Source organism: Dendrobates tinctorius, unplaced genomic scaffold (genome assembly GCF_039654945.1).
Source record: "Dendrobates tinctorius isolate UK_male_01 unplaced genomic scaffold, ASM3965494v1 ptg000062l, whole genome shotgun sequence".
NCBI classification, from domain to species: Eukaryota; Metazoa; Chordata; class Amphibia; order Anura; family Dendrobatidae; genus Dendrobates; species Dendrobates tinctorius.
In genome coordinates this window covers 28,810,522-28,827,752 of record NW_027361730.1, presented here as the reverse complement: position 1 = coordinate 28,827,752, position 17,231 = coordinate 28,810,522, and positions in this window count along the sequence as shown.

Below are 17,231 nucleotides of genomic sequence, written 5' to 3'. Positions count from 1 at the left end.
AAATCAGAGATTTATGTCACACAAAACGGTTAAAAAATAAGATTTCCCACATGTCTACTTATCATCATCCCAATTTTTGATACAATTTTTTTTGTTAGGAAGTTATAAGGGTTAAACCTTGACCAACGATTTCTTACCACCAGCATGATGTCGCTACATAGGGCTGTGCTTTCTGAGCAGCTGCCCAAATAGCGTCCTAGGGAGGCCTCTCTGATTTTTTGTACAGTACCGCCTGCCAGTAGCTTGCACAGACAGGGACTTGAAGAGTGGGATGTTGGTATAAAAGTTATTTACATAGAGGTGATAACCTTGATCCAGCGGTGGGTGCACCAAATCCCATACAATTTTCCACTCCCAGGACTGGGACGCATTCAGTGGGCTGAATCCATGTGTCCTCTTCATAAACCCTAAACTTGTGGGTGTACCCTGAAGTACTCTCACACAGTTTGTAGAGGTTAATTCGTTACCTGACCCTCCTACTGGAAAGGTATTGCTGGAATTTGAGCCTCCCCTTGAAATGTATTAGGGACTCATCCATGCAGATGTCCCTTTGGGGAATGTACACCTCAGCAAACTTGTTGCTAAAGTGATCAATGACCCGTCAAACTTTGAAAAGTTGGTCAAAGTTGGGGATATCTCAGGGAGGACATTGTGCATTACCAATGTAATGCAAAAATTTGTGGATGTCCTCAAAGTGTATCTGGGGCATAGCCATGCGGAACACTGGAGTGTTATACAGAACGTCAACACTCCAATATTGCCGAAATTCTGGCTTCTTTGCTATCCCCATGAGAAGAACTAATCCCCAAAGTTTCAGCATTTCTATGGCATCTACATGGGTCCAATTGGCAAATTAATTTTTTTTTATTTAAAAGAGAAAAAAAAGAATATAGAAAGAAAAATATAAAAATAAAATAAAAAGAATATAAAAATATGGTAAAAAAGCAAACTTACTAATCGGACGTCCGTAAAAATTTTTTTACTGAGCTACCGGATGCCGATCAGTGATATGTTGCTGATCAGTGCGCGATGGCTGTAAGGACGCATGCACGGATGTGATTCTTTTTTTCTCTGCATTATCTGACACTAACCATGACTATATTCAGTAAAAATACTGTAGTAGATGCCGATTACTACAGTATATTTTTATTGTCCCTAACCTAGTCCTATTATCTAATGTAAATTATTTATTTTTGTTTACTCTTTACTATCTGACACCAATCCTGACTCAATTCAGGAAAAAATACTGTAGTAGACGCCAATTACTACAGTATATTTTTACTGTCCCTAATCTAGTCCTATCAACTAATCTAAAATTATTTCTTTTGATTCTTTTTTCACAAAAAAAACCAACCGGAGTCCGATCACTGATGCGCGTCAGTGATCAGTGCACTGATCAGCAATCGGCGGCTGCAGGACGCACAAAAAAACCTGCCAAAACGACCGATCAATTACTGATCAGCGCTTGGCGGCAGAAGGAAGGTGGGGAAAGGGGAAAAAGGGGGTGAAAGGTGGATTGGGATAACAGTAATACATATACATACATATACTGTACATATCCGCAACTAGAATGAGGAAGTACAGAGTGGACAGCATGGGGTCAGATGTTGTCCGTGCACTTTGATTGGTGTGATCAACATCATTGTCCAATCGCACCAATTAGAGCTGGCCCTTGTGATGCCCATGGTTGCTAATCTCCTACCTATGATCATCGCTCTTACAGCACTGAATATAGGCTGGACATCAGTGGCTATGAATCTCGGTGCCCTGCTGTCAGAAACAGCAAGCTCCTTCATGCGATCACCGTGTCTTTAGTCGCGCATGGAAATTCTCACTCTCCTGCCTGCTGCTGACTGCAAGTAACCCTATTGAGCCTCATATTCAGAACAAGACTCCACATCGGAAAAGCTTATTGATTGGCTGTATTGCAGCCTTTCAACAAACTTTGTTCGGGCTGCCGAACCTGAATAGTAACACAGACTTCCATTCGGGTTCGTCCATCACTACCTACTTCCTTTAGCTAGGTTTTCTTTCAACATGGAGAGGTGCCAAGCTGCAAATCAAAGGTCTATGGGGTGACAAGACTTCTGCTTTCTTCTCACAAAAGACGTCTGCATAGGTACAAATACTTGATGCAAGGTTCGAATGTACAGAAGGCGGAGTCTTGGGCGTGATCTTGGCTAACCAGTTAGAATTACAATATGGTACCCGACGAAGTACCTGACTGGAGGACCAGTCAATAAGACGCTACCATAGAAGGCCCAGGAGGACTGAATTCACAGATCTGGGTAGCACATAGAAGGAAATTCATCATCAATCAGTGTGACTGGCAGCATGATGATACGAATAGTTACTGCCAGGATTTCTTTGTCAATAGAGGCAATAGTTGGGGGGTGATCCTGGTGCGTGTAGTCAACAGACCAGATCCAACTGAATGAAGTTGCCCGTGGAGCCGGAATTCAGATGAGCAGCAACTGAGAGGAATCTCTACTGCCAGGACAATGTAACTTCACTCAGAAGCTTTGGAGACTCTCACCTAGGGTCGTCTCATTGGCCAACCCAAGGTGCTGGAGTTTCCAGGTCTCACAGGACATAGGCAAACTAAATGTCCCTGGCCTCAACAGTACATGTATACATTCCCTCTGAACCTCTGCTGTCGTTCCTGCACAGAAAGTGCAATGAAGCAAAGATCTATCCTATTGGCCAGGTGTATAAGGGCATGTCACTCTCGGACACGGGTAAGTCCGACAGACAACACAGCATACAAATACGATGGGATGGAAAAGGTAGAGGAAGGCCCTAACAGTAGGGAGCAAGGGATGGGACACCTCCTGACACCAACCTGTGCATGTTCTTAAGCTCCCCTAACGCCCTTTGCAGGTTTTCCCTGTTATGAATGGGTCACCGAGGAAGATAGCAGGCCCAGGCTAAGCCACAGGAAACCAGAGAGGTTCGTAACTAAGTGGATTGCAGACCCCTGATCCTGTCCACACAACTAGCAGTAGCCGTGGAGCGTACCTACGATTATCCTAGATGCCTCGGCACAGCCGGAGAGCTAACTAAGCCTAAAGCAAGAAAGGGGAAATCTAAACTGCCCCAGAGCAGACCACAAAGGAATAGATAGCCCCCAAACATATATTGTTGGTGAGACAAGATGAAAACATAAACGCAGGCAGAAAAATAGACTGAGCAAACGATGGGGCCCACACTGACTAGACAGGACAGGAAAGGAAAGACACTGTCTGCAATCACGCAAAAAACCCTGCAAAAAGTCCAACACGTCTGATGCACAAAAAACACTGAAGTCGCATGACTTCGCCCCCACTATATCAGCACTCTGGTATATTCTGAAAGCAAAGCAAAAAGAGACCAATATAACAGGGGACAAAACAAACTGGCACATGCAGTAACATATGGGCGGTGAATCAGCACAGCGTCAGCCGGAGCTGGCTGACCCGCACAAAGCAGAGATAGACAAAACCAGATCAAATGCAAACAGAACAGCAAATGAACCACTTAGCTGAACCATGCAGGGAAAGAGCAGGAGACATCAGACCTCAGAAGGCACAGGAAGAAAATCACCAGCAGGGATAGAGAGCGTCAGCTGTCTTAAATCCCAATCAGAAACCCCAGATCTCCAATCGTCTTCCTCATTATCAGGTGGCAAGCCTCTGTCAATAAGATCAGCTCCACTACCTCCAGTAACCACCAGAGGGAGCCCAGAAAGAGAACTCGCAATCCCTCTGTCAATCTGACCAGCACCACTACCTTCAGTAATCCCCAGAGGGAAGCCAGATAGAGAATTCACAACACTTCCCCCTACCGCTGTCACGTGCCTAGTCCCTGATTGTCACCTCACTATACCATGGCCAGTGCACTGGCCGGCAAGGATGCTATCCTCACCACTGCAGATGGTAAAAACACAGGGGAAGTGACAAACATGGGACAAAGATAAAGGAATACTCAGCTTCATGCTCTGCTTCTAAGCTCCAAAGCAGCAGAAAATACAGCATCAAGGATCCAAACTTGCACAGCAGCAGCAGCTACACCACTGACACAAGAGCGCTCCAGGCTGGTCTGCAAAGAATAACTATTACCGACAATTAACTGATGGGTCAAGTGACTATTTAAAGGATAGTGGGAGTGGTTACCAATCAACATCATCTGACCAGCCTAAATGAAGCTGCCAGCAAGAGACATACATTAACTCTTGCGGGACCAAAAGGAAAAAACAACAATTAAAATTAGAGCGGAACCAGAGCTGCCCCGAATCCCATAATGAATTGCGACAGTACCCCCCTTTCAAAGAGGTGCCTCTGGACTCTTAAGATCGGACTTAACCAGAAATGACGTACGGCAAGGATGCACCAGCCCACTAGTATACACCTCCATGGTCACCGGATAACATGGGCTCCATAGTTGCAACAAATCTCAGGAGCGACGACCTGTGGAATACATTATGTGCATACATTACTGGGGGGTAACACCAACTGGAACGTGCCAGGGCTGAGAACAACCGCCACCCTATATGGCTCGATCACCCTAGAACTCCAAATTTCAGATGCGTACTTTGACGTTATGCTTTTAGTGAGCCCTAATACATACTCATTCACACAGGTCCGTACCTGAATGTTTATTACCACACGTACGTTTGCCTCAAGATGGTACTCTTATGGCACAAGATGGACAAACTTTAATATAATGATCAGTAAGACCACAGTAAAAACATTCCCCCGTTGCATGGTGAACCGCAAGCAACCTAGTATAAGAGGTGACTCTCCCCTACTGCATGGGTTCGTCTGTCAGCACCTGTGTGTCCTCCTCCTTAGCAACAACATCAGGGGGCAAAGTCGGTTTATGTCCACCCTGATAGCAACAACCATGGCAGCCTCCAACGACCTAGGAGCAGCATATTGCACCACAGAATCTTGAAACCTAGCTGACAGACCCTGACAAAAAGGACTCCTAAGGGCAGGGTCATTCCACTGACTGTCAGTGGCCCATCTCCGGAACTCTGAGCAGTACTCCTCAGCTGGCCAGCCCTCCTGCTTGTTCTTACTGCATTTAGACTCAGCCAGGGAGATGCCATCAGGATCCCCATACACCAGTGCCAAAACCCCAAAAAAAAACTTTTGCACCAACTGCAAAGATGGTGAGACAGTCGGCAGAGAGAAGGCCCAGGACTGGGGATCAAACTTAAGAAGAGAGAATACAATCCCCACTCATTGTTCCTCACTCCCTAAGGAACGAGGGCGGAGCCTGAAATACAATTTACAGGCTTCCTTAAATACCATAAATTTCTCTCTCCCTCCAGAGAACCTGTAGGGAAGAGAAATGTTAGGTTCCGGTTGAGCCTGGGCATTTGCAGAACCCAGACACAAGCTAAAGCTGCTGCACCAACTGAGACCGCTACTCCGTAACCTCATCCATGAAGGTCTGGGTCAGGCGTGAAAAAAGTCTCCGTAAAAATGATACAGTTGGTAATAATGTCACACTTGGACACAGGTGAATCCGGTGGATGACACAGCACACAAATACCACAGGATGGAAAAGGGAGAAGAAGGCCATAACAGTAGGGAGCGAGGGATGGAACACCTTCTGACACAACCTGTGCCTGTCACTAAGCTCCCCTAGCACCCTATACGGGTCCTTTCCCCTGCCACCGTAACATGCCTAGACCCTGATTGTCACCTTAACATACCCTGACTACTGCACTGGCCGGCAAGGATGATATCTTCATAGCAGATGGTAAAAACAGAGGGGATATGACAAACGAGGGACAGATCAAGATGAATACAAGCTTGTGACTCTGTTAGAGGAAAAAGTGCAGAGTCTTCAGAAGAGAATAGCTACACTAAAACTCATCAAAAAAGATGAGGATTTCCTTGACAGAGCAGAAGAATCTCTTTAGAATGTTCCAAGACAAGAACTTTTTAGTGTTCCTGTAGAAGATAATGACAGAGCAGAAAAATCTAATCAGAATGTTCGAAGAGAAACACCTTTCATTGTACCTGCAGATGAAGAAAATTGGAAGCATGTGACCGTAGAAGCAGGATAATGAGGAGGCAGTCAGCACCCATACCGCTGAAGAACAGCTAGAAGGTTCTCATGCAGAACAACTATGAAGATGTACATCAAAAAAGTGCTTTGCCAACAAAGAACTCCCCAGTATGAAATCAGAAGCCTCTTGAAGAGAGAAAAAGAAGCACTGTGGTGAAGAAGAAAATAAGAATGGTGGTTGTGGAGGATTCCCTACTTAGAGGAACAGAAGCCGTATTGGCCGACCGGACATTACTTCATGTGTATTGTGCAGTCTTCCAGGTGCCCAAATCAAAGATGTGTTTGATAGGGTATAAAGACTCTTCAGTGCTAAATATGACTACCCATGTCTATTAATACATGTAGGAACAAATGACACAGCAAGAAAAGACCTGGAAACTATAGGCAGAGACTTTAAACACCTAGGCCGGAAAATGGAGGAACTGGGAGCACGGTTGTCTTCTCATCCTTCCTCCCAGTGGATGGACATGGACAAAAGAGATTGAACAGGATTCTACAGGTGAGCAACTGGCTACATTGATGGTGCTGTGAGCAATGTTTTGGATTTCTTGATCATGTAGTGAATTACCTGTATGATGGACTCCTTGCTAGAGATGGGTTGCATCTTATGAAAGCAGGAAAATATTTGGTAGACACATATTTGGTAGACACCTTGCTACACTCATCAAGAGAGCTTTAAACTAGAGCAATATGGGATGGGAAATATACTACCAGGAAAAAATATGCAGCTAATGAATTCTTTTGAGAACCCTGCTATTAGAAGTGGAAAGGAAGAACAAAAACAACAAACTCTGAATTAAAATAGTTACAACTTATTAGAAACAGGATTAGCAAGAAGGGAGGAGGTGTTGCATTGTGTGTTAGGAAAATGTATATCTCCACAGAGATCCAATCTTCGGAAACTGGTAGCTCTGTAGAAAATGTTTGGGTAAGAATTCAAGGAGAGAAGAACAGAAAGGACAATGTTATAGGTGTTTACTATAGGCCACTTGGACAAACTGAAGATATGGATGAACACTTTTTACATCAGAAATCTCTTCTCAAAAAAGTACCTCATAGTAATCATGGGACATTTTAACTTTCCAGATATTTTTTTTAAATCTCTCGCAGGCAAAAATACTGGGTCCAAAAAAATCTTACCTTCTCTTGCTAACAATTTTATTTCTCAAAAAGGTGAAAGAGAAAACAAAAATGATCTATAATCTTGGACCTAATACTTACCAACAGGGAGGAAATGGTTGAGGAATGAAGGTGGCTGAGAATTTAGGAGGCAGCAATCATGCTATCTTTGAATTTTGGATTACAAGAGGAGGAAAACCAGCGAGGACTTCAGAGAGGCAGATTTTAATGAACTCAGAAAGAGGGTAGGAAAGGTCCAATGTCTGGATGTTCTAAAAGGACAGAAACGTCTAAGAAGGATGGGAGATTTTGCTAAATTAATTGCTCGCAGCACAATCGGTAACTATCCGGAAAAGAAGGGAGAATTGGAAGCATTTAAATAGACCAGGGTGGATGAGCACAGAACTTTTACTCTTGTTAAAAAGTAAAAGTGAAATGTATATCAAATGGAAAGAGGGGGACATATCTAAAGAAGATTATAATGCTGTTTGCAGGGAATTTAGGGCAAGAGTTAGAAGATCTAAAGCCAGTAATGAAGTAAAGGTACTGTCACACTTAGCGATGCACCAGCGATCCCGACCAGCGATATGACGCGGTCAGGATCGCTGGTACATCGCTAAGTGGTCGCTAGTGAGCTGCCACACAGGCAGATCTCACCAGCGACATCACAGGGGTCGGGGGTCGCTACTTACCTGTCACACTAGGCGATCCTGACGTCCTCCCGCCCGCATCTACGCTCATCTCTCCACAGGAAGCCCAGCAGGAAGCTGACGACGAGAAACGGTCCAGGACGTTCTCGCGCGCTCAGCGATAACCAGCGGGGGAGCGGTCGGAGGTAAGTATCAGACATAGCGATATCGCTAGCAATATCGCTATAACGTCACAAAAACCAGTGACGTTATAGTGATATTGCTAGCGATATCGCTTAGTTTGACAGGCCCTTAAAGCTTGCAAGGGAGACAAAAATCAGCAAACAAGGATTTTGTTGGTGTGTCAAAAGCAAAAGAAAAGTCAAAGATGCTATAAGATTTTTACAGGATGAAAAGGGTGAAGTGGTCAAAAATGATGTTGAGAAGGCCGAACTTTTAAATTCCTATTTTGCATCTGTGTTCTATAAGAAAGCAAATGTAACATCAACTGATATTCACAGTGCCATCGAAGGAATAAAATAATCAACACTATCCATAAACAGAGAGATGGTGAGGGAACACTTAGCTAATTTAAATGAATTTAAATCTCTCGGTCCAAATTAATTACATCCTAGGGTACTGAAATAGTTACCAGTGGAAATTGCATAACCACTACCCAAAATCTTTGAAAAATCCTGGAAAAGAGGAGAGGTCCCAGAAGATTGAAGAAGGGTAAATGTTGTCCCTATCTTCAAAAAAAGGAAAGAAGACAGAGCCAGGAAATTACAGGCCAGTGCGCCTTACTTCTATACCAGGAAAGATGTGAACAAATTATTAAACAGCATGTATATAAGTACTTGGATAAGAATACAGTAAATAACCAGAGCCAGTATGGTTTTGTAGCAAACAAGTCATGCCAGACTAATCTAATTTCCTTCTATGATGGCATCACTGACTGGGTGGATCAGGGAAATGTGGTAGATATAGCATATCTCGACTTCAGCAAAGCAGTTGATAAATTATCTCACACTGTCCTTACTGAAAAAATTACCAAGTATGGAGCTGACAAAACTACGATTAGATGGATTCATAACTGGCTCAGTGATCGTACTCAAACGGGTAAATAACTGCCCATCCAATTGGAAAAGTGTTTCAAGTGGAGTATCACAAGTCTCTGTCCTGGCCCCAGTGTTCAACATTTTTATAAAAGATCTAGATAAGGGTACTAAAGGTAAACTTCACAAATTTGCAGACGATGCAAAGCTAGGAGGGATAACTAAAGGGGGTTTTACACTAAGCAATATCGCTAGCAATATCGCTAAAACGTCACCGGTTTTGTGACGTTATAGCGATATTGCTAGCGATATCGCTATGTGTGATACTTACCTCCGACCGGCTCCCCCGCTGGTTATCGCTGATCGCGCGAGAATGTCCGGCTCCATTTCTCGTCGGGCGCTTCCTGCTGAGACTTCCTGCTGTGACGTCCAGCGACGCGTGGAGGCGGGCCGGAGGACGCAGGATCGCTGTGTGTGAATGGTAAGTATCGTGCGCTGCGTCGCTGCTGCATCGCTGTGAGATCTTTCTGTATGAAAGCTCACTAGCGATCATTTAGCGATGCACCAGCGATCCTGACCGGGTCGGATCGCTGGTTGGATCGCTGGTGCATCGCTAAATGTAAAAGGGCCTTAACACTAGAGAAGACAGAGAAAGGATTCAGAAATATCTACAGTAGATAAGCTTGAAGAATGGGCAGTGACTAATAGAATGGTTTTTTAACAGGGATGTATTAAGAGAAGCATAAGTCTAGATCACGTGAAGTAATTATCCCCCTCTATTCCTCCTTGGTCAGGCCTCATCTGGAATACTGTCACCAATTCTGGGCACCACATTTTAAAAAAAGACATTGAAAAACAAGAGCAAGTTCAAAGAAGAGCTACCAGGATGGTACGCATGCTGTAAAGTATGTCCTACACGGAACGGTTAAAGGATCTGGGAATGTTAAGCTTGCAAAAAAGATGGCCAAGAGGAGACTTAATAGCGGTCTACAAATATCTGAAAGCATGCCACAGTGTAGCGGGATCATCATTATTCTTAATTGCACATGGAAACACGAGAAGCAATGGAATGAAACTAAGAATATACAGACTAGATGTTGGAAAAAAAACTGACAATGAGGATGATCAATGAGTGGAACAGGCTGCCACGAGAGGTGGTGTGTTCTCCTTCAATGTAAATCTTCAACCAGAGGCTGGACAGACATCTGTCTGACATGGTGTAGCGAATTCTGTATTGAGCAGAGTGTTGGACACGATGACCCTTGAGGTCCCTTCCAACTCTAACATTCTATTAAAGGAATACTCAGCTTCAGGCTCTGCGGATGAGCTCCAAACCAGAGACTATGGCACCAAGAATTCAAACTCCTGCAGCAGCTGCACTACTGACACAAGAGAGCTCCTCACTCCAGACTGGTCTGTGACTATTTAAAAGATGGTGGGAGTGGTTAACAACCAATATCAGCTGACCAGCCTAAATTAATCTGCCAGCAAGAGACAGACATTAACTCTTGCTGGACCAAAAGGAAAAACATTTAAATCACAGCAGAACCAGAGCTGCCACAAATCCCATAATGAATCGTGACAGGCATCTAGTGAGAATGAAAGAACTCTGCCTGCCATTTCATCTTTGATTCGACCAGACAGGTTCTGCCAGAAGGTTTCCACCAGGGCTTCTTTGTTCCAAACCAGTTCTGTCACCAAGATACAGAAGTGTAAGGCATACTGGTCCACGGTATCCTCCTCTGCCTTCGAGATAACAGTGACAAAATATCTATGGAGGTGTGGCATGGAGCTTTTAATACCACTAAGAAAATCTCCAGTAACCTCCCAACATCGCAGGTTTCTGGACCTCCATGCTCCCAAATGGGTTTGCCCAGGAAAGGGGTTGCCCAGACATCAGAAAGACCACAAACACTGTATTGGTCTGTTATGAAGTAAAGAGATTAGCATGGAGTTTGAAGTGTATCTGACACTGATTATTGAAGCAGCGGTTCTCCTTGTGGTCTCCATTGTAGCGGGATGGATGTGAAAGCTGAATCTTAGCAGTTCCACCCGAAACTGGAGTATTAGACGGTTCCTTCGAAGAGGCTGACTGTCCAGGAAAGAGTTGACCAGACAATGTAGTAGCAGTAGACAAGGAGGACATAGCGTTAGACAGATCCTGCAGCTGCGTTGCCACCACATTGATGGCCTGCATCAGCTGGTCCTGACGCTCACGCTGAGAGCAAACCTTCTCGTATAGTAATTGTATACTAGACTTGGGGTCCCTGGATCCTGAGTAGTCAGCGGGGGTTGATGACCTGAACTTACTATAACGCTGCTGCAGGTGGATCCACTGTGGCACGACTTACCCTGGGAGGGGCATGAACTGTGTCTACCAGGTATTCAGTAGAACCTCTGATGGTGAGGATAGGCTGGGCCAGGTATCAGTCCAGGGAATTCCAGGGACTGCAGCAGCTGATCAGAGGGTCAAAGACTCGGGTACAGAGTACAGGTGGGCAAGATAGAAGCATAGTCAGACAGTCCAAGGATGTGGCAGGCAGCACACATTCAGAATTAATAGCAGAGGTCAGGAGTGGAGAGATCAGGATAGACAAGAAGGCAAGCCGGGTTGAAGAACAGGTAAGACAAAACAGGAATACACCAATACAGGAAGCTGGAGACTAAGCTGCTAGAATCTAAGTTCAGGTAAGCAATGGAGGGTGGAGTTGACTGATATATCATCCTCTGGCAGGTGATGGGGAAGCAGATCTCTGTAGGATAGGATGGATACAAATTCCTGTAGAGTTCAGCTGTGCCCCCTATAACTCACAAACAGTAGAGCAAGAAGTGAAATACAAGGCAGCTCAGAGCGATGGTCAGGTACTGGGTGGAGCAGAGCTTAAAAGGCATGTGCGAGTGGGTGGCGTAACACATGAGTAGATATATAGTATTCCCTGACCACTTGTCCTTTCACTATATACATGTATATTTACACACAGTTTTATTGTGTGTAAATCATACATGCTCACAATGGATGGTTAGTCATCCCTTCCCACAGTCTGCAAATGATTCATGTTTAAGTGATTTATGAACATATTTTCAAGGAACAATTAGTGGAATTTATACATTGAATAAAGTATATGATAACTGCAATGAGCCATGTTTTGTGTATATGGACAACACCCAGTGTAAAAAGGCAGTGTCCCATAGCCTTATTTGACCCTTTTATTTTACGTTCACAACCCATTACAATACATTCAGTATTCCTGCATATTTTCACAGGGAAGGAAGAGACACTGACCACGTTTGTGAATCACAGAATGAGTTTACTGAGAATTTAGCAGCAGGCAGAAACATAACCAAGCCTTGACCTCAGAATTGCTGGAACATTTTATTTGACGAGGTCTTCCAGGAACTTCTCTCTAGCCATTATGGTTTGACCAATAATTTCTGTAAAGGGCTGTGGAATTAATGGTGCTTTATAAATAAGTAAAATAAATAAACTTAGAGGATGCCCTGTTGATCTGAAGAATGATTTATATCAAGAATTAGCAACCATCCAGCTACTATAATTCTACAGCTACCAATATTTTCGGTGAACTGCCTGACAGCCTTTGTTTGTAAAGAAATGCTATAAGTCCTTTAAAGTCCTTTATTTTTATTATGTAAAGGCACCTTGTAGAAGATTTAATAAAATTATCTAATGTGCCAATTGTTTCATATTGTGTTAAATATGGTGCCACCTTTTGACTGTGTGGCCTAATGTTAATGTGCACAGATCAACTATATACAAGTTGGTCGACCCTCATTTATTTGCCTGTTTAAACAGGGCTATACATACTGACGAGCAGAATGATCTTGCACATAATTGTTCCGTCCCCGTACATAGAATCATAGAATCTTAGAGTTGGAAGGGACCTCCTGGGCCATCTGGTCCAACCCCCTGCTCAAAGCAGGATTCGCTAAATCATCCCAGACAGATGTCTGTCCAGCCTCTGTTTGAAGACTTCTGTTGAAGGAGAACTCACCACCTCTGGTGTCAGCCTGTTCCACTCATTGATCACTCTGTCAAAAAGTTTTTTCTAATATCTAATCTGTCTCCTCCCCTTCAGTTTCATCCCATTGCTTCTAGCCTTTCCTTGTGCAAATGAGAATAAAGATGATCCTTCTACAATGTGACAGCCCTTGAGATATTTGTAGACAGCTATTAAGTCTCCTCTCAGTTTCTTCTGCAAGCTAAACATTCCCAAATCCTGCAACCTTTCCTCATAAGACAGGGTTTGCAGACCAGTCACCATTCTGGTCGCTCTTTTCTGAACTTGCTCCAGTTTGTTGATGTCTTTTTTAAAATGTGGCGCCTAAAACTGGACACAGTATTCCAGATGAGGTCTGACCAAAGAGGAGTAGAGGGCAATAATGACTTCACGTGATCTAGACTGTATGCTTCTGTTTATACATCCTAGAATTGCATTTGCCTTTTTTGCTGCTGCATCACACTGTTGATTCATATTCAGTCTGTGATCAATTAGTATACCCAAGTCTGTTTCACATTTGCTGTTGCATAGCCCTATTCCTCCCATTTTGTATATGCTTTTTTCATTTTTATTGCAAAGATGTAGTACTTTGCATTTTTCCCTGCTAAAAACCATTCTGTTAGTTGCTGCCCACTGCTCCAGTTTATTTATATCTTTTTGAATCCTCTCTCTCTTCTCTAGTATTAGCTATGCCTCCTAGCTTTGTGTCATCAGCTAATTTAATCAGTTTACCCTCAATTCCTTCATCTAAATCGTTGAGAAAGATGTTGAACAATACAGGGCCCAGGACAGAGCCCTGTGGTACCCCACTTGAGACATTCTTCCAACTGGATGTGCAGCCATTTCCGACCACTCTTTGGGTCCGATCACTAAGCCAGTTATGAATCCACCTAACAGTTAGTTGCCTTGTCCATTCCATACTTAGCCATTTTTTCAATAAGGATTGTGTGAGATACTTTGTCAAATGCTTTGCTGAAGTAAAATATACTATATCTACAGCATTTCCCTGATCCACCCAATCAGTGATTCTGTCATAGAAGGAAACTAAGTTAGTCTGACATGACTTATTAGTTACAAGCCCATGCTGACTCTGGTTAATCACTTCATTCTTGTCCAGGTACTTACATACATGTTGTTTAATAATTTGCTCAAAGATCTTTCCTGGTATAGAAGTCAGACTCTCCGGCCTATAGTTGCCTGGGTCCACCTTCTTCCCCTTTTTGAAGATAGGAACAACATTTGCTCTTCTCCCGTCTTCTGGGACTTCTCCTGTTCTCCAAGAATTTTCAAAGATTATGGAGAGGGGTTCAAAAATTTCATCCGCTATCTCCTTCAGAATTCTGGGGTGTAATTCATCTGGACCTGGAGACTTAAATTCATTTAGGTTAGCTAAGTGCTTCCTCACAAACTTTCTGTTTATAGATATCCTGGATTCTTCTATTCCCTTAATAGGACAGTGAAGAACCTTTGATGTTACATTTCCTTTCTGAGAGAAAACAGATGCAAAATAGGAATTTAAGAGTTCGGCATTCTCAACATCCTGTCTTACCATTTCATTATTTTCATCCTGTAAAAACCCTATAGCATCTTGGACTTTTCTTTTACTTTTGACATATCCCCAAAATCCTTTATTATTGCTTTTTACATCTCTTGCAAGCCTAAATTCATTGTCAGCTTTAGATAATCTGATTTGTGCCCTGGAATTTCTGCAGACAGCATTAACTTTAGATATGCCTCCCTCTTTCCATTTTATAAACATTTCTTTCTTCCTTTTTAGCATGTGCTTAAGTTCAGTGTTCATCCATCCTGGTTTCCTTAAACGCTTCCTATTCCCTCTTTTCGGAATTGTTAACGATTGTGCTTCGAGAATTTCATTTTTCAAGATTTCCCATCCTTCCTGGACATTTTTGTCCTTAAGGATATCCAGCCATTGGATCCCTCCAATTCTCTTTCTGAATCCCTTAAAATCTGAGTTTCTGAAATCTAACCTTGACGTCTGAGTCTTCACAGGTCTTCCTCCACTAGGTATCCAAAATTCTAAAATAGCATGGTTGCTTCCTCCTAGGGTCCCAGCCACATTTACCTCCTCAACCATTTCCTCCCTGTTTATAAGAATTAGATCCAAGGTAGCAGTTCCCTTGTTTTCTCCCCTACCTTTTGGAAGATAATGTTGTCAGCAAGAGAGGATAAGAATTTCCTTGACCTGTTAGTTTTGCCTGAGAGAGATTCCCAACAAATGTCAGGATAGTTGAAATCTCCCATGACAACTATGTCATATTTTTTGGAGAACGCGGTAATTTGATGCATAAAGAGTTCATCCATATCTTCAGCTTGCACAGGCGGCCTGTAGTAAATGCCTACAATGGTGTCCTTTCCATTGTTCTGTCCTTGTTTTCTTACCCAAACATTTTCCACAGAACTCCCAGTCTCTGAAGCTTCAATCTCTGTGCAAATATACGCGTTTCTAACTTACAATGCGACACCTCCTCCTCGTTTATCAAGTCTGTTTCTAGCAAATTAGTTGTATCCTTCTAGCCTTGTATTCCAATCATGTGTATCGTCCCACCAAGTTTCAGTGAATCCAATGACATCATATTTCTTTTCCTGTGTTAGTAGTTCCAATTCTCCTTGTTTGTTGCCCATGCTCTGTGCATTAGTATAGAAACATTTTAGTTTGTGATTGGTTTCTCTTTCTCCAATATTTTTATTATTTAGATTCTTTTGTCTTTGTTCTTCCTTTCCACTTCTAATAGAAAAGTTCTCAATAGCATTTGTCAGGTGTATGGCTTTTTATGGCCTTTTGCTTCCCTTCCCACATTGTTCTAGTTTAAAGCTCTCCTGATGATTGTAGCAAGGCGACTTCCAAATACATGTTTTCTAGTCACTGCTATCACTGCTGTGAGTGGTGATTGTAATTGCTCTGGGCACGATTGGATGACTGAAAGTCAGCAGCTCCTGGGAGAAATAAAGTTTATTTTCTCATTGTTGCCTCATTTTCAGTAACGCGACTAAGCACTTTTGTCTGGAGTAGCAAGAGTGGACCCTCTGGGTCACGGTACCGGGATCCCTAGGGCGAGCTGGCCAGGTGGTGCCGACCCCTATACAGGGACCTTTAGGAGCAGGCCCGAAGGAGTCGAATACCGAGACAGCTGGTACCAAGAGGGGCGACTCAGGTGCGGATGAGACAACCTAGACAGAGGGTCAGGAGTGACTGGAGTCAGGAGTGACCGGAGTCAGGAGCTACAGGAGTCAGGAGTAACCGGAGTCAGGAGTAACTGGAGTCAGGAGTGACAGGAGTCAGGAGTAGCCGGAGTCAGGAGTAGCCGGAGTCAGGAGAGACTGGAGTCAGGAGTGACCAGACAGGGCCAGAGTACCGTACGGAAGGCACACGATAATTAGGCGCCTCCATGAGGGAGGAGCCGCCTGATATACCCTGTGCTGGAGCTTGATTGGTAATCGCTCCACAGGCCTGGTGCAGCAGGGGTTAAGTGAGGGGAAGAGCGCGCACCCGTGGCCTAAGGTGCATGTTCGAGACAGGAGCAGAGGAGGAAGCCCTGAGCAGAGCTGCAGGACCGGAGACCGGGGGTGCCGCTCGGTGGCTGGAGCGGTGAGCCGGGAGGAGACCCAGGAAGCAGGAGAAGGCAGTGCGGGACCCGGCATGACAGGCAACACCGGCCCCGACCTCACAGGTGGCACTCATACTGACCTGACAGGCGGTGCCGGCGTGACAGTACATCCCCCTTTACATCTCCTGAGATTGGCCAAGAATCGGTCCATGATGCGTGGAGCATCCACATTCTCGCGGTTCCCAAGACCTCTCCTCAGGACTGAACCCTCTCTGTCATGTCCGCCATGTCTGTCATACCACAAGATGCCTGGAACAGTGTGCATGCGCGCCTTACCTCATGGCTGCACGCTGTTGCTGGGTAACCATCCGTCTCTGTCTGACTCTGCAATCCGTTATATTCCTGGAAACCCCTGATCATGTGACCCTTCCTATGTTCCTGTCCTGCTCTGATTCTGCAACCCGCTGTATTCCTGGAACTCCCTGATCATGTGACCTTCTCTATGGCTCTACCCAGGCTGTTCTAGCAATGCTCTCTGTGATCCTGGAGGATCTGAACTCAAAGTCCCTCCCTGGTCCTGACCCGGAAGTACTGATGCTACGGTGCTATATCAGACCGCCCCTCCCTATGGTCAGGACCCGAGTACCGCGTTGCTTCCCTGCATGGCTGGTTGGTCTGCTCGGTCGCTCCCTGTATTCTGTGCCCCTGCACTCTGCCCTGTCGTGCATCTCTGCACACGCTCTGTGCTTGTACTCTGCCTCTTGTCTCGTGCCATGTCTTGTGTTG